We start from the raw sequence: 25,899 nt of genomic DNA, 5'->3' as shown, positions 1-25,899 counted from the left end.
AGTTTTGTGGGCTTTACCTGCTAACATTTTAGTTTGCTCAGTCTGGGGTGGGATCCGGGAATCTGTATTTAACAAGTGCAAGGTGATTCTGTTGCAGACATGTTCCAGGTGCCACTGTTGCAGAACCCCAGCTCAGAGGTTCTCCAAAGCCACTTCATAAATTTTTTTCAGCTAGTTAGAAAAGTGCTCAAGGATTTATGAGTATGTCCTCAAAGTGTGGACTTCAGCACTGCTTCAACAGACAGGCTTATTATTTTGGATTTAACACAATGGGATTATAAATTATTCATTCCCAGTTGAAAAAAGGAACTCGACTCAACATCTGGGGGCTGAATGCAGCGTACTGTTCGCTTATGCTATTTCTATAAAAATGGAATTCACTTCCCATCGAGGTGCATATGCTGCTGTTTTCCCTTAACTTGAGGTTGCTCTGCCCTGCCGGCTGCCTGCAGAGAGGTTGTTAAGTGGGGCTCCGCTGGCAGCCAAGATACCCATCTTCTTTTGGCTTTTCTTACCTTCCCTGTACATGGGTTCAGATCACTGGTTCCCAAATGTTGGTAGGCAAATAATCCCCTGGAGAGCTGATTAAAAATGTAGATTTCAGAAATTTGAGTTCACTGGTGTAGGGCGGGGCCTAAGAGTATGCATTGCATCGCTGATGGACCACTGCTCTACCCATACTTCTGGGATCCTCTTGGGGACGTGGAGTCATTTATCTATTGGGCATTCTAGACTCACTGTCTGGGGCCTAAAAGCTTTTCTGGGGCTGACAAATGTTTGAGATTGGAAAAAATTATGTTGGCTCCATATTAAGAGTAGACAATTGCAAAATCAAAGTTGTCTACCAAACATAACATGCCAGCTGTATTCATTATTAAGTTCAGTATTTATAAGATTTTCACTACATTTGAGAATGATTTGTGGGCTAGATTTTTTTTCTTCTAAATATACATGGCAATCGTTAAAAAGCCATAGTCAATGATAAGTGACTCATAACTGGATTTCAAAGGCAAAATTGTAAAAATCTTCAAAATATTTTTATGGCAAATGCTTATTTATATTCACATGTATATTTATGTTTATTATAGGATGTAACTGTAATTTACTAGTTTTGATGGCATGTTGGGGTGTGTCCTTTAGAAGTGAAGGTGCTTAGGTCTTATAAAGTGTTTGAAATGTCCCTAAGGGTACATCTAGGACTTTCTTGATCTTTGGGCAACTGTGTTTATAGTACCCCATTTATTTGTGAAGTAGGGAGTGTTATAATACCCATTTTACAGAGAAGGAAGTCAACGAGTTCACTGATTTACCAAGGACCAATAGCCAGTAAATAACAGCATCAGAATTTAACCCCAAGTGTGTTAGGGCTCAAAATTTAGTATATCTTGTACTTCAGGGTCAGGGGCCATGCTACCAAAGATCCTGCATACTGCTAATTTGGGAGATCCAGATTGTTGAATCAGCCAGGAATCAGTCATAGTAGAGAGGCAATTTAGAGACTTTTGACCAGAATAGAAATGAATTTCATATTTTGGGTCAGGCAACAACCTACTGACAATAATCTTCATGCGTTGGAGAAGTCAGTGAGCAGAGAGCTGGCTTTGGACTCATGATAGTACAGCTAGTTTGCTGAAGGTAAGGAGGGTGGAGAGTGGGGCTATGGCTTGATATATCTATAAATCTGCTCCTTGAGCACATTAAAATCCTGGCAATCTTGAAGTGTGATAGCGATAAGGCTGGAGAAAGATAGCACATGGGTCTTCTCACAAAAACAGCCTGGCTGGTTAGAGATCAAGCCGTCAAAAACCGGAAAAGACCTGGCAGACCGTGTCTGGAGAGCTTTATGCTTCTGCTCAGACTGCAGAGCCCCTTTCTGAGGGCCTGGGCTCCTAGTGTTTACCCCCAGTGGTCTCCTTGCTGCTGCTGCTTGTGTTGGTGCTAGCGCCATTCACTCTGGACTTTAAATACTTTTGAAAAAGGTGTTGAGGGAAGAGAGCTATTGATCAGGTTATTTTTCCTCCATCTCTGAACAATAAGAACTACATGTTCATTGCAAAAAATAAGAAAAATATGAGTGAGGCAAAAGGGAGATAAAAAGGTCTGAAATTCCCCCATCCAGAATATCTGCCATTAATATCTTTGTGCATATCATTCTGGGATTCTTTTTCTGTATAAAGACATGCTTCCTGGTACTAAAATGGGACCACTTCTATTTCATAACCTGCTTTTTACCACATGACAAATTGAGTGTTATGCCATATAAACAGGCACACATCTATGGTTACAGATAGTTTGATGCAAAGCCTTTATTACATGGCTGGAGCACAATTTTACCAACATCTTGTTATTGGTAGGTTCATCTGTTTCTTTTTTTTTAAGGTTATTTATTTATTTTAAGTGAGTGAATGAATGCACGAGCAGGGGAGGGGAGCAGAGAGAGGGAGGAAGAGAGACAATCCCGAGCAGGCTCTGCACTGTCGGCAGGGAGCCGGATGAAGGACTCGATCCCACAAACCATGAGATCATGACCTGAGCCAAAGTCAAGATTTGGACACTTAACCGAATGAGCCACCCAGGCACCCTGGGAAGCTCACCTGTTTCTAAAATTTTAAATTTATAAACGGTGCTGCAGTGAACATCACTTTGCACGTGCCTCCTATCTTTCTTGAGGTGGAAGAATTGCTCAATACCTTTTCATAGCTAAGGCCCTAAACAGAAATATAGAGAATATTGATAAGAAAGTAGACGCTTTGGCACCGAATGTTCAGCGAAGAATTTTTCCTTGGCAGCAAGCTCTGTCACTGAGCATTCTGTGTTAAAGGCTGTGAAGGGTCTGAAATTTCACTATTTTTGCAAGATAACAAGTAAGCCTGCTATAGTTTCATGGAGGCTGGCAGAAGATAGGAGACTCCTGGATCAGAAACAAAGAATAGTTTATTACTCACAGCAAAGACAGTAGTCTAAGTATTAGCATTTATGCCAGTTTTCTGAATCCCAGTTCCAACCATGCCATATGAAGAGGGTCAGATTCATAAGATGTTTAGAAATGTGAGAGACCCACAGACCCAGGGTGAATTATCTCCCAATATTCTGTCTGCTAATAGGAAAATTGCTAGCATTTTGGTTCAAAGTGTGAAATTAGCCATTATAGGTATATGTTATGGACTGAATGTTTGGGGCCCTCCAAAATTCATAGTTGAAACCCTAACCCCTAATGTGATGGTATTAGAAGGTGTGGCCTTTGAGAGGTGATTAGGTCATGAGGATGAAGCTCTCATGAATGAGATTAGTGGCCTTATAATAGAGACCTCAGAGGGTTCTCCTGCACCGTGAGAACACAGTCATCTATGAACCAGGAAGTAGGCCCTCACTAGATCAAGTCTGCTAGAGCCTTGATCATGGACTTCCCAGCCAACAGAACTATAAGCTATAAGAAATAAGTGTTTTAAGCCACCTAGTCTATGGAATTTTTATTACAGAAGCCCGAATGGAGATTATACATGTGTATGGTTCTGAGATACAGGATAATGGGAGCTGACAATTAGAGGTACTAAATAAGTAACTTTATCCGAAGCAGATACGTAAAATCCTCCCCCAGCTCATCCAAGCCAGTCCCCTGCTTTCACCTAGAGTATCTTTTCTATCTATTATTCTCTTGCTGGTGCCAGTTTATGAGATGCCATGCCAGGTCACGCTTCTGGAATAATAATAGAATATCAGATCTACGGTATCAGTGCTGAGATCATTCTTAAGCTTGGCCCAGCAATGAAGTATCTGGAATTCATGGTGCTTTTTGGGACATCATGCAACATATTATTTGTAATATATTGAGTCTAATAAATCAGATATCGCAAAGTAGTAAAATATACACCCATGGCTTAAGAGAAATTTATGGAATAAAGCTTTTAAATTGAGAAAATATCATACATTAACTAAATCTTATGTGACCAGGAAATCATTGTTTGATTTTAGTAGTGGAATGCCACTATATACTCAAGGAATATTGATTGTTCATAGGCCCTTAGTTTGAGAAATTTGATTCCTGAGATCACCTAAGGTGAATCACTTCTTTCCAGGCTCTAGTGTCCTCACGTATATCAGGATGCAGCCAGGATTAGGACCCAGGTTCTGAAACTCGAGGTGATGTATTATGAGTACATCACCACCCTGCCTGACCTGAGAAGATGCCCCTACCTCTCTCCATCCCTCTTCCTGATAGGAAGTTTCTTTCAAGGTCTCAATCTTAGCAAATATTTTCCTGCTTGTTCCTCTAGTAGTATAGGGTGAATCTTCCTTACATAGAACCACAAAATAAAACAAAAACCAACCAAACAAAAAAACCAAGACAGACTTTTTTGTGTGTGATTTTTTTTTTCTCTTTAAAGATGTAGACTCACAGCATATGAATACTTGCACGACTTTCCCCCCCCCCCCGTGCCCCCTACTCCCTTTCTCCATAATCTTCCCTTCCTTCTCTCTTTTGATGGCACGTCTTTTGACAAGAAGTAGTCTTAGTTTTTTTTTTGAAAACCCATCTTTCTTTTGTGGTTTTATTCCCTTTTAAGGTTTCTTTATGACTTCTGTCTCTGTGAGATGAAGATTTATTTCAACCCTTTCGATTCCTTGGATTTGGTCCCATATTTGTTCTTCAGATGGCCAATAATGAACTTTTTACTTATAAACTAAGTAGCCTCTTCATTCCAACACTTTCATCTTTTTTTAAAGTTTATTTATTTATTTTGAGAGAGTCAGGGACAGTGTGAGTGGGGGAGGGCCAGAGAGAGAGGGAGAGAGAATCCCAAACAGGCTCTGCACCCTGACATGGGGCTCAAACTCACAAGCTGTGAGATCATGACCTGAGCTGAAACCAAGAGCTGAATGATTAACCAACTGAACCACCCAGGCGCCCCTCCAATTTTTTCATCTTTATTGCTGACTATACATTTGGCAATAAATGCTGTTGGAAGTTGTATTTATTTTAGTTTAGTTTAATTTTTTAATGTTTACTTTTGAGAGAGAGAGAAAGAGATAGAGAGAGAGACTGAGGGCGAGGAAGGGGGGAAAGGCAGAGAAAGAGGGAGACACAGAATTCGAAGCAGTCTCCAGGCTTTGAGCTGTCAGCACAGAGCCCGATTCGGGGCTCGAACCCATGAACCATGAGATCCTGACCTGAGCCAAACTTGGCTGCTTACCCAACGGAGCCACTCAGGCACCCAGGAAATTTTAAAATATGGCCCCAAGTTCTTTGACACTTCTGTCATTGAGAGATGGGGTCCGTGTCCATTTCTCCCCAGTCTGGGCACACTGTGCCTGCTCTGACAGTAATGTATACCGGAAGTGCAGCTATGTGGTTTCCAAGACTATGTCATGAAAAGCTTTAGGCTGTGGGGAATACTTGTTTTTGGAGTCATGGGGTGCTACGGAAAGAGTACAGTCCTGAGGTTGTCACGCTAGAGAGGCCACAACCAGCTTTTCTAGAACAATCCCAGCCTAACCTGCCTTCCTCCCACTATTCCAGCCCAAGCTCCAGTCATAGAAGTGAAGAAGCTCTTTTAGAATGAATCCTCCAAATCCAGCTATTCTAACCTCCAGCTGTTGAGTCTTACCTTGTCTTAAGAGTCATCTCAGCTAAGACTCAGACACTGTGGACTAGAGAAGGGCCAACCCTTATGGTGCCATTTCCCAACTTCTGATCCAGAACATTCTGAGCATAAAAAAAGTAGTGTTGTATTATACCACTAATTTGGAGTAGTTTGTTACACAAAAATAGATAATTATAATGTTCTAATCTAATTATAATGTTCCTCTAGTAGTATAGAATGAAATCTTAGTTTAGTTTAATAGAACCACAAAATAAAACAAAAACCAACAAACAAAAAGCCAGAACAGACTTTTTTTGTGTGATTTTTTTTTTTCTCCTTAAAGACGTAGACTCATAGCCTATCAATACTTGCATGACTTTCCTCCCCCTGGAAGTGAGGTGCCACTGTAACAAAAACTTAAAAACAAGTAGCATTGGTTTGGAATTCCACGGTAGGTGGAAGCTGGAAGAGCCTTGCAGGAATGGTTAACAGAAGCTTGACAGCCCTTGAGGAGGCTGTTCCAAGAGCTGGAAGGGAAATGAGGACAATGTTTGGAAGCTGGAGCAAAGGGGAGGCTTGTTTTGTAATGGTTGAAAGTTGGTCATCACTGAGACCTGGGGTAATGTAGAGATCAAGAATATACTTGACATACACCTAGGGAGAATTCCAGGCAGAGTGTTGGAATCACCACTTGGCTTCCTTGTTACAGCTCTGATCAAATATGTGTGGAGACAGATGAATGAAAGAATAACCATTCAGATTTTGAATGGAATTTGGAGCAAACATAAAAGCTCCTGGACAGTCTTTCCACCCAGGAGAATGTTCTCAAACTAACAAAGAACCCCAGGGGAAAAATTAAATCCAGGGCGCAGTCAGGAAAATGTGGTCTTGGGGTAAAGATGAAGCTGAGAATCTCTCCCCCCAACATTTTTTTTCCTGGAAATACTTCAGAATGGTTTAAAATGATGCCTCATAGACATTTTGAAATAGACAAAAATCTCCTAAGGATATTAATGATACACTTCACAGGCCCTAAGAATCTTAGTGGTTCTGTCTCACAGTGGCCTCATAGGGAGCCCAGGAAATAGGAGGGTTTATCTGGAACAGATATTTAGATACAGCTTCTGTCTAATGAAGTAGATTTTAAATTGATCATAAGAGACTCACCAAGTTTTTAAAGGATCTGATTGAAAGGGAAAGAGAAAACACAAAATGAAAAGAGTCATTTGGACCACTTCCCCTCCCCCTCCCCCAAAGTTTATGGCAGGAGGCAGGTGAGAAACTACTCAGCTACAGAGAAGGGTGGCTTTAATGGATGAGAAAGATGGCTCAGAGGGAGCCATGAGCTTGGGAAGATCACTCCCCAAGAGGAGAATTGAGCCTTAGAAAGGGAACTGGCAATACATGCTCAGATGGATTGTAGAATTGCCAAAAACCAGTGACTGTTGTGTGCCTCTAGTTGTCTCCCTCTTTGAACAAGAGTGTCTATATTCGTTATCTCATGCCCGTTCCACCATTATGGTGTGTTGGGGGGCAAGAGTGCAGATAAACAATTGATAGAATTTCAGATCAAGAGAAACTGTAGCCAAGGCACTGAACTTGAAGAACCTCATTTGCATGTGGCCCTGATTTAGAAGATGATACTCTGAACCTTGAACCTGAGCCTGATGCTGTGATACGATGAAACTCTTAGGGGCCTTGGAAGGGTGCAAGTATGTTCCCAAGAATATATGTGATTTGTGGTTGGAGTAAGGACTGCATTGATTTTTAAAACATGGCTGCATATTCTTTGTAATTTCTCCCATCAAGAGGTGATATCTTTGTCCCCTCCTCTGACTTGCAATGGGCTTGTGACAACTTTGAAAAATAGAGTATAGTGGAAGTGATGGCTTCAGAGACCAGATCATAAACATCCATGCAATTTCCTCCTTGTGCTGCTGGGAACATTTGCTCTTGGGGCCTTCAGCTTCCATGTAAAACTTTCAACTGCCCTGGGATATCTGGCCATGCTGGGAAGGCTCCATGTAGGTGCTCTTGGTCCTTCTACCATCCCAGCCTAGGTTCCAGACATGTGATTGAAAAAGCCAACATGGAGGGGATTCCTACTGTTCCGACTGTTCTAGCCTTACCTGTTCCAGATTCCTCTGGCTAGTGGAGTCATCCATGGTGAAAGCCCAAATATCATGGGCCTGAGAGGAGTTTGCCCTCTGAGTCCTTTTCAGATTCTGGACTCATCGGATCTGTGAGCATTGTACAGTTGTTATTATTATTGTATGTCAATTGGTGTGGTTTATTATGTAGCAACAGATAACTGGAAAATGCTGTATCATTTAATTTCCTGCTCCTCATTTCCAAAACATGTCAGATGGTATAAGTACCCAAGAGTTTTACCTGGGGAGAAGTCTGGACCAAAGGGATTCCTTGCAGAAGTTATGGCATAGCCCTTTGCTTAGCATATGGATGGGTTGAAAGACTTGGCCATCTAGAGTTATTTGCCAAGTACCAAAGCAGAGTGGAGTCTCTCTGTTGTGGGGAAAGAACCGGAATGGCCCAATGCTGTCTTCCACTCCAGATTTAGTAGGATGCTGAGGAAGAGGAGTATGGGTCTTTGGGTGAATGGTGGCCTTTGCAGAAAATCCTTTGCTATGTGGGTGAGAGAGAGAGTTTGTGGTAGGAAGCATGGCACTAAGATTTTGTGGAGCATTAAGTGGTGTGGGAAAAGGCTTTGATTCAGAACAGAAAGGAGTTCATGGAGACAGTAACCCAGATCTTCCTTATCAGAAATCTGGAACATTTGTATGACCCTTCACTTTGTATATCCTTAATGTTTTTTCCACTGTGGCTTCAATATCCTTCTTAAGTGTAATGACTTTTAGCACCACTGTTGGCTAAGCTTCTCACATGTGAAACTCTTCTTTTTTTGCATTCCTTGATACATGAAATGGGGGCATCTCAGCATATTAGAAGTGGAAACAAACAACCGTTCCTACAAGAGATCTTGGTATGCTAGGGTTTTCCCTACTGGCTAAAGTTCTACTTTGTGAAATCCTTTGCGAAAAATATATTCTTTTTGCCCTTCAGAGAAAGAATTAGCCCTTGAGTTATCTGATGTGATAGTTTGTCTTTGAGCAGATATTTGATTTGACAAAGGCACATAGTGAGATTGGTGCTATTAAATTGGTTTGACCAATATTAACTGATAGTTACTCTGTGCCAAGCATTGTGCCAAGCTCTGCCTTAAAGAAGAAAGAAATGGTCTCAACTCTAGTTAAACTATTTTATGCATGATAGGAAAAATGCTATAAGCTTGGTTTGCTCTTTTTTAAAATCTTTTTTATTATTTTTAATTTTTAAATTTTATTTATTTATTTATTTATTTATTTATCAATGTTTATTTACTTTTGAGACAGAGAGAGTGAGAGCATGAGCAGGTAAGGGCAGAGAGAGAGGGAGATGCAGAATCCAAAGCAGGCTTCAGGCTCCAGGTTGTCAGCACAGAGCCTGATGCAGGGCTTGAACCCACGAATCGCGAGATCATGACCTGAGCCAAAGTTGGACGCTTAACTGACTGAGCCACCCAGATGCCCCAGTTTGCTCTTTTGTTTATAATAATGACCTTTTATTTTTATTACTTAAAACATTTTTTTACTGTTTATTTTTGAGAGAGAGAGAGAGCGAGCATGGGGGGAAGAGCAGAGAGAGAGGGAGACACAGAATCTAAAGCAGGCTCCAGGCTCTGAGCTGTCAGCACAGAGTCCGATGTGGGGCCTGAACTCCGGACTGCGAGATCATGACCTGAGACAAAGTAGGAGGCTTAACCAACTGAACCACCCAGGTGCCCAATAATGCCCTTTTAAAGATTTGTGGTAAAGATCAATTGAAATCAAAGGAGAATACATAGAGTAAGATTTAGAAAACACTTCCACATTCCTTAACTCACCAGGAGAGGATGGTGTTTCATTCAGTCATTTACTAATTCAAGAAGCTTTTACTGTGTGCCTGCCTGGTATATAGCATAGAGCAGAAGCTCAATCAACATTTGCTAATGTCAGATGACTGGGGCCATAGTTTCTTCCGTGGGATGAGTTCCCCTGGCCCCTACCCCAGCATGGAGGAAAGGCGAGTACAGGTGTTGAGTTGAAGATGTCCATTTAGGGAGGTTCTACTATTCTTAAGCCAGTGGGCGGGCCTCTGGGGATGAGAGTAACCAATGGTCCTCCCTGCTGTACCAGCCTTGTGGGTCCTCTGGTTGTCATTCTCTGGGGCCAGGACTGTGTAGACTTCCAGGAAAATGGAGATTGGCCAGATTCTCTTACTGAGCTGACCAATGGACCCATTCCCTACCAGCCCCAGATTCACTAGATTTAAGGGTAGTTGGTAGGAAAAGGGAGAAAAGAACAGAAAGTAGAGAAGATGGAGAGAAGGGGGACACATGCTATTAAAGGAAGACGGAATGTGTGATTCAGAGAATCTAGATGTTGGGTAATGCCCTCTGCCCCTCATAGATCTGGATAAACTTACTCTGAACCCCAGTGTGGTTGAAACCTTTCCTCTGGATATCTGAGAGCCCCACACCCTTATGCAGGCTTTGCTATGCTGTGAAATGTCCATGTCCAAAAACCCAGACTGTGCCTGGTGCACAGTGGCCAATGAAAAATTCTGCCACACATAAATTCCTACACCTCCAGTGAAGGTGTTGGCCACGTGGCGTGTCAGATTGCACTGAGGAATGTCACACAGTGCTGTGTGCTAATGCCCTGTGGCTTCCTGGCTGTGTGATCACCCTTCTCACTGGTGCTCCTTCCAAAGCCCACACTCTGGCCTCATCAACCTCCTCTCTGCTCACCACCTCTGCACGGAGAAGTCAAGGGCCTAACCTAAATGCATCTCTTGTAGAAAACAGCCCTGCAGCCTGCCTTCCCCTGACTCCTCTTGGAAATCTGGGATATCCAGTGACCTCCATAACTGGGAGGAGTGAGGAGTCAAATCGAGTGAGATTCAGTGTCGGAGCACAGTTCCATGCAGCAATAGCAACTCCTGTCTTTTCCCTTTAGTCCCTGGAGCCTGGTTTGCCCCCAGGAGACGCAGAGGCACCCCACCTCTGTGGTTTTGTTGAGCACTTCCTCTGGGGCCTGGCTCCAGGCAAAAAAGAAGTCAAGACATCTGACCGAGGAGATGGACACGTGTCTCAAGTGAATTAACAGTGCAGGCTCCAGAGAGCCGCATTTGGACGTGGCCAGACGAATCTCCAGATGGGGTCAGGAGGGCCTCACATTCATCAAGGCTTCAAGCTGAGAGTCCGATGTTGTTGCCACATGTTTCTACATGCGGTCCTTGAGTTCCTCTGACCAGACTGAAAGAGGGCGTTCGTCATGTGATATTAAAACTGTGTCCCTTTATTGGATGACAGTTTGTGAAATGTAAGCATTTAAGATATGTTATAGTTTTGTAGCTACGGTCCAACATCCCTTTATTTTCAACATTCTGAGAGCTGCAAGCAAAACGAAAAACTAAAGAGTTATGGCTTAGCCCTCTCTGGTCTCTGAAATACCCAGACAAGTGGCAATCTCTGTGTGTTCAGAAACTTAAGAGGAGCTTAAGAAGTCCTTGGGGCAAGTATTTGTTTTATGTTCTGCTCAGTGGCTGTGTCTGTGGCGGACGCACTAACGAAGACAAACCTGGTGTCTCTGAAACGAGGTTTGTAAGGATCATAGAGAAATCACAAAAGCTGAAATGGCAGGCAAGTGGATGCTCCCATATTATTTTTGGCTCTCACCATGGCAGTTGTGTTAGAAATTGCTGGAAGTACACACTGAGTTGGGAGAATGTGGGGAGAAGGGATCAGCTCATGTTGCCAGGATCTGGCTCGGGAACTGAGAAATGATTACCCTTTAGTGGTCATTCCACCCAGGCTGTCGTGTTCTTGCTGTCTTGGCCGATGGTCCCCTTGTTGCTGTAATTTCTGCTTTAAATGGCCACTCTGCAACCTTGTTTCTTTGTTCCCTCTCCAAGTTTTGCAAACTGCATGAACCCGCCATTACATAACCAGTTATATACTTTGCCTTATAACTGCAAATAAAAAAAATGCCTGATGGTAGAAACAGGATAATAAGCGATCTGGCCCTTTCAATGTGACTAGAAGAAGAAGAAATAAAACCCTACAGTTTCCACATTGACAGAGTCACAGCTGTAATGAATACTGTGGAGCAGAGGCAGCCTGTGCTTCCCCATTATTAATGCTCCCCTGGAAAAGAGGGGCTTCCTATCCACAGTGTGTCGCTTTCTGTGATGCCAAGAGAGAAAAGTAGTGAAGGAAATCATGCCCACATTTCCTTAAAGGAGAGAATATCAAGGTTTTTACTAAAATTGTTCTTCCTACCCGGTATGTGTCTACTAGGACTTGAATGAACATATGGCACCCAAGCCCTCCCACAGGAGTTGGCATTGATGATGCTTCTTCCTTTGGAGCCATGGCTGTGTCTAATTCTTCATGCCCTCAGTGCCTAGCACAGTACCTGGAGCTTGGGAAGCAGTCCCTCCATGTTTGTGCATTGGGTGAATGATTGAATGGAAGGAAGAAATGAATGGATGACATTTAGCACTGAAGAAAGAATGGCCTCCTAAGAACTATCAGCTCTCTCCTTCCCCCAAAGGAGTCATTTAAGCTGAACAGTCACCAGAGGCCCCTTGATCAAGTTTTTGTGCTTGTTGAGCAGATGTCGAGCTGTGACCAATGGTGTCAGTCAGCCTTCATGGGAGATAACAGCAAACAACGAGCATTTGTAGTTCCTTCAAAGTGTACAGTCAATTGGCTTCATTAGTCATGGGCATTTGAAGTTTACCCAGAACAATCTCAGAAGTTAATTTGTTTCTGTAGAACATTTGAGAATTGACTATGTGCCAGGCACTTTTCTGAGCATTTTTGTCACAATTGTCTATTTAATCTTTCTCCCCGTCTGATGAGGTATGATTTAATGTTACTCTCAGTTCTACACATGAGGCCGAGGGATTTGTCTCAGATGACAGGTGTTGTAAATGGCTTCACTGAGGCTTGAACCAATACACGTATGGTATCTTGGAACTTCAGGCTGAGCGGGAAAGAGCTATTACATCGTGAAGACCACTAGGGCATTCCCGTGTATCCAAGATGGCAAGTGGTTAAAACAGAGAGAGATTTGTTGCACTGTCTGTGGTCCTGGGAGTCCTGAGGTTCTGGAGGGACTTTATTCAGTAGTAGTACTTAGTAAAGTATCAATCATCCTGAACCTTAGGAGATTAACCACTTGGTTAAAAAATGGAAATGCTGGGGCGCCTGGGTGGCTTGGTTGGTTAAGCGTCCGACTTCGGCTCAGGTCATGATCTCACGGTCCGTGAGTTCGAGCCCCGAGTCGGGCTCTGTGCTGACAGCTCAGAGCCTGGAGCCTGATTCAGATTCTGTGTCTCCCTCTCTCTCTGCCCCTCCCCCGTTCATGCTCTGTCTCTCTCTGTCTCAAAAATAAATAAATGTTAAAAAAATAAAATAAAAAAAATAAATAAATAAATAAAAAATAAAAAATGGAAATGCTTTAGTGAAGCAGATGACTGCAAGTGCAGGTTTGAGAAGATTTATCAAATAAATCATCCAACTGCAGGAAGAACATAATATAATATTAGGTCTGGAAGGGAGCAGGGAGATCAACCAGTTCAGTGGCTCCCAGATGCTTTGATTTCACAGGCTAGTTAAAAAAGTATTTGGGATTGATTGAGTTGATAACTTTTAGTTTTGTTAGTGAAGGTATTTTTTTTTTTTACATGTACTGTCACTGGCATTTCTTAAATGGAACGGTACTTTAACATTAAAAAGTTTAGAGAAGATAGAGATTAAGAGCAGAGAATAGTTTCTGTTAGTAAAAGAGGGTTGGCAACTTTCTGTTGGCATTTAAATAACTTTTTTATTAGGTTTATTTATGTATTTTGAGAGAGAGAGAGCCCTTGCATGAGTGGAGGAGGGGGAGAGAGTGAAAGAGAGAGAAAGAGAGAGAGAGAGAGAGAGAATCCCAAGCAGGCTCTGCATTGTGAGTGCAGAGCCCAACGTGGGACTCCGTCCCACAACTGTGAGATCATGACCTGAGTCAAAATCAAGAGCTGGATGCTCAACAGACTGAGCCACCAAGTATCCCTCTATTGGCATTTTAAGAGAAATGCCTTTCTCTTCACCATTTCTTCAGTTCTGAGGTGCTCGCAGTTATAAAGCATGCCATCAATTAATTTAAACACAATTGAGGATATATCCCAATTTTAGAGATTTTATTTATTTATTTAAAAAAATTTTTTTTAACGTTTATTTTTATTTTTGAGACAGAGAGAGACAGAGCATGAATGGGGGAGGGTCAGAGAGAGAGGGAGACACAGAATCTGAAACAGGCTCCAGGCTCTGAGCTGTCAGCCCAGAGCCCGACGCGGGGCTCAAACTCACGGACCATGAGATCATGACCTGAGCTGAAGTCGGACGCTTAACCGACTGAGCCACCCAGGCGCCCCTTTAGAGATTTTAAAGTAAAATGAGTTTTGTTTTTCCTGCATCTGAAAAGAGACCAATGCTGTATTTCCTTAATTATTTGATATCACGGGACACGTATTTGTTTTCTTGATACAGGGGTGTGCTTTGGGGTGGGGGGGAGTCTATATCCAATGGTGCACTGGGAAAGTATCTCTCAAATTTGGGTAGTTTGTTGAAATTCTGTTTCACGAAGTTATCTTCACTCAGTTTGTAGTGTTCTGGGCAATCTGAACTAAATGTTAGAGAAGTAGCCCACTGTCTCTCTGTCTCTCTGTCCTTCCTTTGCAGGTGTGTGGAGAGATGGTGTCTGTGAAGGCCTCTGGGCCTGGAGGAAATGACTGCAGATGTAGGACTGTCCTCACAGGCCCTGCCGGCCTAGCATGACCCTGTCAGAAATTTGCCCGAGAAATGACTGACCGTGGAATTTATTTCACTTTTTATTTTATCTTCATTGACTAATTAGTGTATTTATATCCAGGATGGGCATTGGGAACCACAAATTGTCTCTAATCGCCTGGTATCAATACAAAAACCAGATTCAGAGGACTCTGTGGATTAAGTTTACCCAAAAAATGGTTGACAGAATCTGGAATAGAAGCCAGGGTGTTAATCTGTCATCCTGGTTCTATACTTGGAAAATTGCCTTCCAGGCCCATGAGGCAACTTTCTATAAGTGTAGCTAGACACAGCCACACTTTCTACCCAGACAAATCCATAACCAAAAACGTACTCAAATGCCCCTGGGGTCCTGGCAGGTGAAGGACTTAGGTGACCAAATCATATGTGTCCACTGAAGTCACCACCTTCTCCTCAACTCTGGCCTATTGCTGTCGAGTGCAAATGTAGGCTCAGACCTTCTGATTGTGTTAGAGAACTAGAAAGTCTAGATTGTATTTGGTTGATTTTTTGTTTTCCCAAGGAAGATATGAGTCCTGGAAGCTTGACTGCCCTAATACTCCTATAAATGCACCTTGAGAACTTGTTTGGAGGTTCTAGCAGAAAAGTGTAGCTTTTGGCCCCAAGAGCGTCCTCTTTTATTGGGGAAGGTCATCCTCTTTGATGGAGCATGCAGCTTCTGGAGGGACACACATGGAATGGTGAGGCAGGAAGCGGGCACCCGTCTACATAGCCAGATCAGCTGAATCAGCCCCGGTGATCAGTGGGGTGACAGAGGTCCCAGCCAGATCACCCTCAGATCCATAAGTCTACATTAAAAAAAAATTTTTTTTAACGTTTATTTATTTTTGAGACAGAGAGAGACAGAGCATGAATGGGGGAGGGTCAGAGAGAGAGGGAGACACAGAATCCGAAACAGGCTCCAGGCTCTGAGCAGTCAGCACAGAGCCTGATGCGGGGCTTGAACTCACGGACCGCGAGATCACGACCTGAGCCGAAGTCGGATGCTTAACCGACTGAGCCACCCAGGCGCCCCAATAAGTCTACATTTTAAATGGAATCTCTCACATTTTAAGTTTTGGTAATTCAAAAATTAAAAAAAAAAAAAAAAAAAAAAAAAAGCAACCCCAAAGTAAAACATGGTACAAGCCAAACAAAACATGTCCCTGGGCCACCTTTGGTAACTTGCTTCCAATTTGCAATCTCTTATAAAGAATCATTGACAGTTTTGGTTTTGACCTTTCTGAGGTTTGGCTTGAAGAAGTTTTTGTGCCTTGCATCATGATGACCCATATGATGGAATGTTGTGATGCAATTATTGAAGAACCATCCGTAGTGATGGGAAAACAGTTATGGTATAATTAGTGAACACGGCAGGATACAACATTTTAAAAAAATTTTTTTATTTTTTGAGGCGGGGGGGGCGCAAGGGCGTGAGTGGGGGAGGGGCAGAGAGAGAGGAAGACACAGAATCCGAAGCAGGCTCCAGGCTCTGAGCTGTCTGCACAGAGCATGATGCGGGGCTCCCGAGATCATGCCCTGAGCTGAAGTCGGAAGCTTAACCGACTGAGCCACCCAGGCGCCACATTGAGATGCCATGATCCCCAGCTATACAAAAGTGTGCCTGAAAGACACATGATAAGCAGTGAGCAGATGGTGTATCTGGTTGAAACTATCCCTTCTTCTTCTTCTCCATACTTCTTTAAACTTGCCAAGTTGTCCTTTTAAAGCAAGTAATAAACAAAAATGCTCATTTATAGTTATACCACCCTTGGGACCATGCCCTAAAGATTATTACATAAATTAGAAAGAGCTTTATGCACAAAGTTCCTCTGTTCTATTTAAAACAGTGGGATATTGGTAAAGTGTTGAACAATTGGGCAATGTTTGAGTAAAATGTGGACTATTTATACAATGGAATATTTTTCAATCCTTGTTTTTGAGGACATCACTAACCAATAAGACAAAGTGATGATCATAATATAAAATGGAAAAATAGGGGCACCTGAGTGGCTCTCGGTTAACCATCCAACTTCGGCTCAGGTCATGATCTCACAACTAGTGGGTTCAAGCTCCGCGTCGGGCTCTGTGCTGACAGCTGGGAGCCTGGAGCCTGCTTCTGATTCTGTGTCTCCCTCTCTCTCTGCCCCTCCCCTGCTCATGCTCTGTCTCTCTCTCTCTCTCTCAAAAATAAACATTAAAAAAATTAAAAAATAAAGTGAAAAAATTGAACGTATTATTGCATAAGCACTTGGATTAAACTTAATCTTAAAAATACCTCATGTGTAGGAAAAAGGCTGAAGAAAATTGCCAAAGTATAAGCTAATAGCTCTTTTGTTGGCTAATAGGTTATGGGCAACTTTTCCCCCCTATTTTTACTTTTTTTTTTGTCTTTTCCAGATTTTCCATGGTAAGTTTGCAATACCCCTCCTTTCTTAAGGCTGTTATTAACTTACCTTAGATATGTATTAGTATTTATACAAAAGGCCCTCCTTTAAATACAGTTATTTTTTCCCCTAATTCAGTGATATGGTTTATTCCTTAGAAATATACTTCCTATTCTTCTTACCTTTTTTGCTTGGCTAATGGGAAGCTCAGAAATTAAAGCAACCATATTAGCCTTGTTTTTTGATTATTTTTCCCCTCCTCTCTTACAATTTTAAAATACGTGTCTAAGGTTCTTATTTTTCTATTTACTATTTTAGAACTGTTTTATTTGAAACTACCTCAAATTCTCTTGGGTACTAGGTAGAGTGCCTGTTAATAAAGAATAATTTTACAATCTTTTCTGCACAATTTTAGAGCAATAGGGAAGTGTTAAATAACACTCTGGATGTCTCTACACATATACATGTGTGTGTATATATATATATATATATATATATATATATATATATATATATTTGAATATTTATGAATACTTGACAATCAAAAAGTGTTGATTGTTTTTGTTTTTACTACTTTTCTTACTTCTTTTTGATAGTTTGGACCCTTATACATCACAGAAGGTATTAATGAAAGTCCTTAAACTGTTTTCAATATTTAGAGGAAATTTAGGAGAAATAGCCTATGAAATCTGTGGATAAATATGCGAACTAAAAATTTTCTTTGCTTTTGTCTGAAATTATAGCAACTCAGGGTGGTAACCCTTTATCTCACGCTGATTAGATTGTTTAATTTGCAGTTAGACATGTCTTTGATGCAGAAAAAAACCAGAAAATAAATTGTTAATTAATCATTTCAGTATATTTGGAAGTCCAAACTTTCAAAGCCCAGTGTTATTGGAGGAAAAAAATGGAAGGAGCTTGTTGTTGTGAAGATATTTGGGCACGTGGGTATTTGCTCTGCCTCTGGTCATCTTGGGGCACCAGGTGATATCACAGAATGGATCCTTCCTCTGTGGCTCCCGCTGAAGGGGCTTTGATTTTCAGTGTAAATTGAAATAATTTTTCTTTTCAATGCAGCAGCAGTTTCGTACCTTAATATAATGGAGCTCCCTATTTCTGTGATTTATTATTCTGCCTTTCTGCTGTTTGCTTAGTCCTCAGAATGGCCACTGGTGATGGATCTATTAATACACTATGCCAACAAATCCCATCCATTAACCTGGAGGCCCTGGGAGGAAAGTATGATAGTGGCCACATGCATTGGCCATTGGCTAAGAGGCTGGATTGGCCACTGGTCTCCCACTTTGGATAGAATAACTGTTATTGGACTGAATAGCTCCTTCCTCATGCTAGGTATCTCTCTAAGGGGAAGGGGCTGGAAGTGGTTTGTTAAGAGCCCTTCGAGATCAAGTTTGGTTTACGTGCTGCCATAAGAAGCTAATCCAAAATGGTAACAAGACTGTAGATTCTGCCATAATGTTGACACAGATGCTACCAGAGCTTTTCCAAGTCCAAAATTGAAAATCATTGTTGAGAAGAGACGAAGGAACCTCCTTTCTCATGTTCTTCTGATGGTGCCATTCACAACCTGGTCTTTCACCAAGATGCTGCTTGCAGGGAGCTCACAGTCGGTTTTTGTTCTCAGAAGTTAAGAGGGAATATTGGCAGTAAGACTGTTACCAAACTATTCCGTTTTGAGCTGGCAGACGTATAGAAAGAGAGGGCCGCTGCGCCCGTGTACATAATTAATTGAAGATCCACAGATCTCCACTTTCAACCCTTTCTTCCATCCTCTAGGGGAGGAAAGCAAAGGGAAAGGCAGTAAGTATGTGTCCAGCCGGTCTCCTGGAGAGCATGTGACAGAAACCCACCTGAAACGAGATTAGGAGAGAGGCGAAGAGGACTAAGTTGCTCATGTAACCCAAACTGCAAGGAGAACAGACGCAGAGTGGCTGGAACAAACAGAGCTCTCCAGCTCTTCTTTCTGCTTCTCTCCAGAAGTCAGTTCCATTCTTGTCCACAGCACCCTAGTTCCTTCCACAAGGCTGCTGGAACAACGGCTGCTACTGGACCTTGGCCCCACATGTTTCCAGCTTCAGGAATAGGGTAGGTTATTTACAAATTTAGTGCAATGATTCTTTCCATCTGTATACACAAGGCCTTTTCCAATATGCTTTTGCGGTCCCTTTCATTAAGAGGTGGCGTATATTTCCCTTTGTCTGAAATTGGGGCTAGCCCTGTGACTTACTTTGACCAAAATGCAGTAGAAGTAAAGTTGTTTGATGTCCAACCTTTGGCATCAAGAGGGCTTAAGCTTCCAGTTTTGAACGGCTACTGCCATGCAAGGAAACCCAGGATGGACTTACATGGAGACAGAGGCCCAGACAGCTGCCAATGCCAAGTTATCATGGACCCTCCAGCCCCACTCAAGCTATCAACTGACATCAGCAACATGAGGGAATGTGTATGAGATCAGCACAAGAACCACCGAGGTAATCCACAGAATAGTGAAAACAATGTCATTGCTATATCAAATCACTAAGTTTTGGGGAGATTTCTTATGCAGTAATAGGTAACGGATACAGACAAAATGCCTATATTTAGACTAAAGAGATGATTATCTTTCAATATGTCAGGTCCTACTGGACCACATGTCAGAGTGAGAGACAAAGAAAAGCAATTTCTCCAAAAGAAGGGTAATGCTAATCCAAATGCAGAGCCCAACGTGGGGCTCGGTCTCACAACTGTGAGATCATGGCCTAAGCTGAAATCAAGAGTTGGACACTTGACTGACTGAGCCACCCAGACACCCTAAGGGTACAGGATTTTTAATGTAATTCATAAATTGTAAGGCAGTCTCTACTTTTCCGAAGTGAACAGTAATATGACTTTCAGAAATCCTTTTATTAACAGGCTATATACATTGACAAACTGTAGACAATTGTCCTAATGTTGGACTTGAAACATGGAGAAAAGTGCGTCTACGTTTTGTCAAGAGGATATAGCAGTTGACAAAGGCCCAGCCATTTCCTACCTTAAGGCAAAATAGAGAGGGATATTTATAGGTGCTTGGATAAATATCTAGAGTCATCCAAAATAGTCATAATGCTGGATAAATGTCATATTTTTAATATGACTATTTGGGGGCAAATAAAACTTCTCTATCTTCTGTGGTATAAGTGTATAACAGGTTTTTATGGGGACGGTAGCTTGTGCCCAATTAGGTTCGCACCTAATTGTTGAGACTATCTCTTGAAATTGTGCTGAACCCAATTGCATTAATCCAAAGTTAATGCACTATCACACGTCCTAGAGCAAGATGAGCCTCTAGCTCACTTTTCACAGAATAGCTCTAATAAACACAATTATCCCAACATCATTGTCTATAGCACTGAATTTCACTAGTGAAAGTGCTGGTTTCAGTAACAAATTATATGGTCACCCTGTCTAAAACCCCAGGGTCTATCACCTTTTAAAATGTTTTAAATATTTACTTTTAATGGAACAAATTATTATCATATTCACATTCTCAGCTCTTGGAGGTGGGAAAATGTTTGTCATGATGAAGTGGGATTTGTCCTTTTATGACACAAAAGAAATATGTCAGCCATTGTGTTTCCCTCTTTGCCTTGGCTGCCAGGAAGCTCGGAGCTAATTTGGAGCTCAATTGCAAGATGTTCCATACCCTAGGATTTTTAAAGCAATTATTCCTTTACTTGCCGTTATTACTTAGTTCTTGTTTTAATTTTTATTGTATTTGAGGTTTTTTTCTAAATGGAGGTTTTCAAACCGGTTTTAGAAATAAGTAGAATATATAAATAGAAAAGGTCATGAATGTTTTATTCTTGGCATTGAAAGTCTTATGTAAATTAATATTAATACTCAGGCCTGGATTGACTCAGTATAAGGAATCCCATACAGATATCTAGAACTCCTTCTTCTACGTGGTCACACATGATGTGTGATGGTTTGCTCTGGAGCTGTGGTGAACTGAAGCACTTGGTCCTAATCCTTTACCCTTTCCTGGATTCATGACTTTTGCCAGGTAACTGTGCTGTGTCCCAAACTGGGTGTAGGCTAATTGTCTTGGCTCAGTCCTGACTCCAGTTTGGGCTGTTCCAGTCTCTGTGGGAATTGACAAAACCAGACAGTAAGAGCTGCAAGCATGGGGGTCCAAGCATGAGAACCTTGGCCAGGGTTAGCAGGGAGGGAGGGCTTTCTCCTCCCTCGAAGAACCACAGCAGCCCGTGTGGGAATGTCTACCCCAGTGAGGAATTTTAGAGGCCCTGGACCAGCACAGGACTGCATAGGTCTGGTTTTCAACAGCGACGCCCGGTGGCAAGAAGAAGTTATAACAATGGTGGCTCGTCGCTGTTTAGAAACTCTAGAGAGATCATCTTTGAATTGTGTAAACCCAAAGTGGGTATGATTTGCAGGAGGAAGACACACATACTGCATCTCCTGCTGATAAAACAGGTGGGAGATGTGTGACCACATCTGCCTGCTTGGGAAACAATCCTTTGTGGTTTTCCCATCACCCTCAATGTGTATGGGAAGGGGGGAGGGGAGCAGGGATGAGGAAGAAAGTATGGACCTCAGTGTGTGATGTGGCTTGGGGATGAGGTGGGGTTGATACGGAAGTGCTTTGGGGAGGAGGTGACCCCATATTCTGGGTGAAGGCCTGCTAAATTCGCAGGGAGTGTAGTCTAGACCCAGGTAGCATTTTTTTTGTGTGGAGTCTGGGCCTGCTGTGCTGATTTGCACCCTGAGTGGCAGAGACAGGAGCTGCCTAATGAGACATGAGATGAATGTAACGCAAAGGGGGAGCTGGTGACAAGTCGGTCACGTGGGAGGCTTTGAAAGGTGAAGTGAAGCCTTATAAACTTGCAACCCCAATCTCAGGCCAGAAGCATTGTGTTACAGAGCCATTTTACGCAGATGCCTTTTATGATTCTTTTTAAAAAAAACGACACAGAGATATCCCCTAGAGGGCATTTCAGACTTTTGCTTCTTGTTTCACTTGCCAGAAAATAGAGATACAGAGGAAAAATTCCCTGGGAGGAAAATATAATTTGTGGGGGGTGGGGAGGTGTTCCTTGTTTATTTGCTTCATTTAAGATTCAGCAAAACCAGGATTGACCCAGCTCTTCCCTGCCCTCCAGCAAATTTGCTTTCCTCCTTTGGCTGCATCAATTTCCCTTTATTTTTATTTTTTTGGAGCTGGAGGAAGCACTAGCCTTCCTTTGTTTTGCTGTCTTATACTTTGCACTGACTTCAATCACTTGCTCGGCAGAACATTTATTTTACCTCAGTTCTTCTCTGAGTTGAGCATCCTTTTTTCCCCTTTTAATAGCATCTCAAAGCCCTTCTGAATTTATCTACTCAGACATAAACTGAATTGAACATGGAAAAAGCCATTCTTCAGTAATCTGTGAAGAATAGCAGACACTTATGCCCAATATCTAGTTTCTTAAAGAAACATTTCTCTGTAGTTTGAACTCAAATATCAATTCCAAGCCACTTGAAAAGCATTCCGGCCATGCAGTCATTAATGAAGAAACACATTGGCATGAAAATAAAATGCTGGAGCCCTTCCGAAAGCACACGCTGTTCCAAGTTTGCCCTTAGTGCTGGACAAAATAGTAGCAACAAATGTAGCTTTTGTGCAGTGTCAGTTTTGTTAAGCGTGGCAAAGAGACTCGGAGTAGGGGTTAATTTCAGCTGCCCAGCTATTTACTAGCGGAGTGACCTAGGGCAAATTCTTTAGCCTTCCTTGTACCTGATGTATAATCCGGAGCTACTAACCGTGGCTCACATTTATGGGGCACTTCACCGAGTGTCAGACTCTGCTTCAAGCTCTTTATATTTATTAACTTAATAATTCTACCGACAATACTTGAGGTGGGTGTTATTGTGTCCACTCCCATTTTATCAAAGGGAAAACCAAGGCACAAAGAAGCTCACTGACTTACCTGATGTCGCAGAGCTGGAAAGTAGTGGGGCCACGATCTGAGGCTAGGGGGTCTGACCCCAGGGCCACCATACTGCTTTGTGATAATTGTAATAATAACACTCCTCACTGGGTTGTTGAGAAGATGAAAGGAGTCTTGAGTTTGTAAAGCGTATACGACGGTGCCTGGCACAGGATGAGTTCAGTGAATGTTCACGGGTGTTATTAAAGCTAGAGCATTCAAACTCCTAGAAGATCAGCGGTTGCCTAAGTTTGAACTTGAACTTTTGAACTTGAGATTCAGTTCACATGGTTCTAGTTATGCCAGTGATTTCTATCATTTTGGAAAGAAATTCTGGAACAAGGCCAGAGTTGCCTACTATAATCTCAACACCAAGATAACTGGTATAAATGAGAATAGTATGATTATCAAGAAATTAGCTAGTGAGTGATGGTCTGTTTCTGGTCCACTTTGTGACTTTGAGAAAATGGACTTGAAGGTACTGTCCCCGACCTTTGACCTGCCCATCCCTCTTTGTTTACCTTGTCTTGATGCCCTCCCTTCTTTATTCTTGGAGTCAACTTCATGTGGATAGAGTTCTGGGAATCACATTTTATTTCATTTTGTCCTCTGGTGCTCTAATTTCAGTGAAGCATTGAGACCCCACATGAGAGAGAGAGAGAGAGAATCATCTGTTTTTATTAACATAGTCAAATCATATGTAAATGAATTTGCCAAAGAGCTGTTTAATTAGGACAGGTTTCCTCCCCCCTACCTTTAGGTGATTCCCAGATGGAAGAAAACCCCAGAAATGTGTCACTCCTCTAGCAAAGGCCCCAAATGTCAAATTTTAGAAGGTGTTCATTTTGGAATGAAAATGGTAACCTGGATCTGGCCTTCTTCCCCATGGGTGAGATTTTGTGAAAGCGATAGAAGGCTAGATACGAAGAGGCCTCTGGAGTCAATTTTGTGGCCGAAGTTGGCAGAAATGGAAACTGAGGCCTGTGTCTTCTGAGAAGATTCCTGAGTAAAGTTGATCTCTGGCCTTATTAGTCTCAAGGAAATGATCAAAAGTTTAGTAATTTATGACTTGATGCAATTTACCGCCTCCATTTTCTGTGTGTCTCCGTGTGTTTGTGGGTATTTCAGCTATGGGCATTGCATGAATTTGCTATTTACTGAACTTGTACCTAACATGTTATTGCAGAGGCCCTATTAGGACACTGGGACACTAGGGCCTGCTAGCGCTCCTGGCCCTCACTTCCTCTGAGTATTGTTCCTCTCACCTTCCACCCCCCATCATTCTACCATCGAATCAGCATCATCCCCACAGGACTTGTCATCTTCTTAGCTGGCTGCATCTAAGTTTATTGATCCATTGGTGAACATGACCCAAGTTGGGCCAATAAGGTATTTCCTTGTGATTTTTGGTGTTAAGACCAGAAAGATCAATCAAGCAGTGTTTCTTGTAGTTCAAATCATATGGTAGAAAGTCTGGATGCTGTTGGCTGCCATGTGTTCCATCACATGCAAGGAGCTGGTCTGGTCTGAGGGACAGAGCAAGTTGACACAGAGAGAAGCAGAATAGACAGGTGTCATGAGGAGTCTGAAGCCAACTTTGGACTGCTGTGGGTCCTGGCTGCATCCCTGTCCTTCCCTCTCTTAGTTCACTCTGTCCTTGGACCCTCTGAGGCCACCAATCCCCTTTTCTGCTAATTAAATTGAATTGATGTCACTTGTAACCAAAATAATCATAATATACTCAGAGAAACAGGACGAGTGTCTTTCCATCCCAGGTACCCCAACTAGGCCTGATCTGGAGGAGAAAGACTGAGAGGACGGGAAAAATCTTCCAGAAGGAATGGTTCTGAATCCTGTAGAAGAGATATTCATGCAGCTCAGCACGGAAAGTATCCTAACACTTGCTCAAATGGGTGAGTGATAGACCCACAAGCCCCACTGGTACAGAGCAGAGGACCTTCATTCAAAGGCATCTCAGAGGCACTGATGGCTCTGAAGGTGTGGGCGCAGTTCTTTACAACAAATCCCTATTTCTTCTTATAAAGTCCCAAAGGAGACCCTCCAGGTGTTCACGGGAGTTGTCCATACTGGATGCACCGTCACCTGTCATTTTCAGTCACTCTCTGGATGTCTGCATAAGGTCAACTGCATGAGAATGCATCCATTCCAAAATATTGTGGCTGAATAAGGCTAGCGGGTGTCTGAAAAAGTGCTACAACCTAGCTCTGTACCACGTAAAAACTGATTTTAAGACCGACATACTCATGTGCAGGTCTTCAAGACCTATATAGCTAGGTCTGAGAGCTGTGGTATTTATGTTTTTTCCTCTGAAGCAGCTTCACTGCAACTCTCTCGCTGAATTCTCCTCTCTACCCAAGCTGGATATGGACACCTTCTCGTTATTTCAGTTCCTGACTTTGGATGCATATGAACCTAGGAAATAAGAGAGGAGCCTCTGATCTTGGTCAGTTCATAGTTGATTTCCTTAATGCCCCACCTTGCCTGGTTCCTTGAGCATGAAGCTTTCCACTTCCAGGCCAGGCCAAGGGCACAGGAAGCCGTGCTAATGCTGACTGCTTAGGCACCTGACAGTAATGTCCTTGGACAGGTCACACAACCATCCCCCTCAGAGGGCTTACCAAGCCCACTGGGGAGCAGCATGGGGGGCCCTGCTGCTCTTGGGACCCCTGTCCTCTGCCCACTTCTTAGTCTGGAAAAAACATGTCTCTTCCCCTTCATGCACCCACCTTCTTCAGTGGATTTTTACAAAAGATAGGAATACCTGACTCCCAGCATCTTACACCCTTTTCCCAAGTGGGGGGGCGGGGGGGACAAAGACTTCCAGAAAAACTGGAAAAGAACTAAAGGACAGGCTTGAAAAGTAGGGTAGGGGATATCAGGGGGACAAACAGTAATTCATATCTTAAATAAACTTTTCAACCATACATGTTTGTCACATAAATGAGTGTCTGAGAGATAGCATGTCAACTCTAAATTAAAAGCTACTGAGTGTTAGAATTTAC

This window comes from Panthera onca, chromosome D2 (assembly GCF_046562875.1).
Source record: "Panthera onca isolate mPanOnc1 chromosome D2, mPanOnc1 haplotype 2, whole genome shotgun sequence".
Classification (NCBI taxonomy): Eukaryota; Metazoa; Chordata; class Mammalia; order Carnivora; family Felidae; genus Panthera; species Panthera onca.
The sequence above is the reverse complement of the archived record's forward strand: the minus strand, read 5'-3'. Positions refer to the sequence as shown.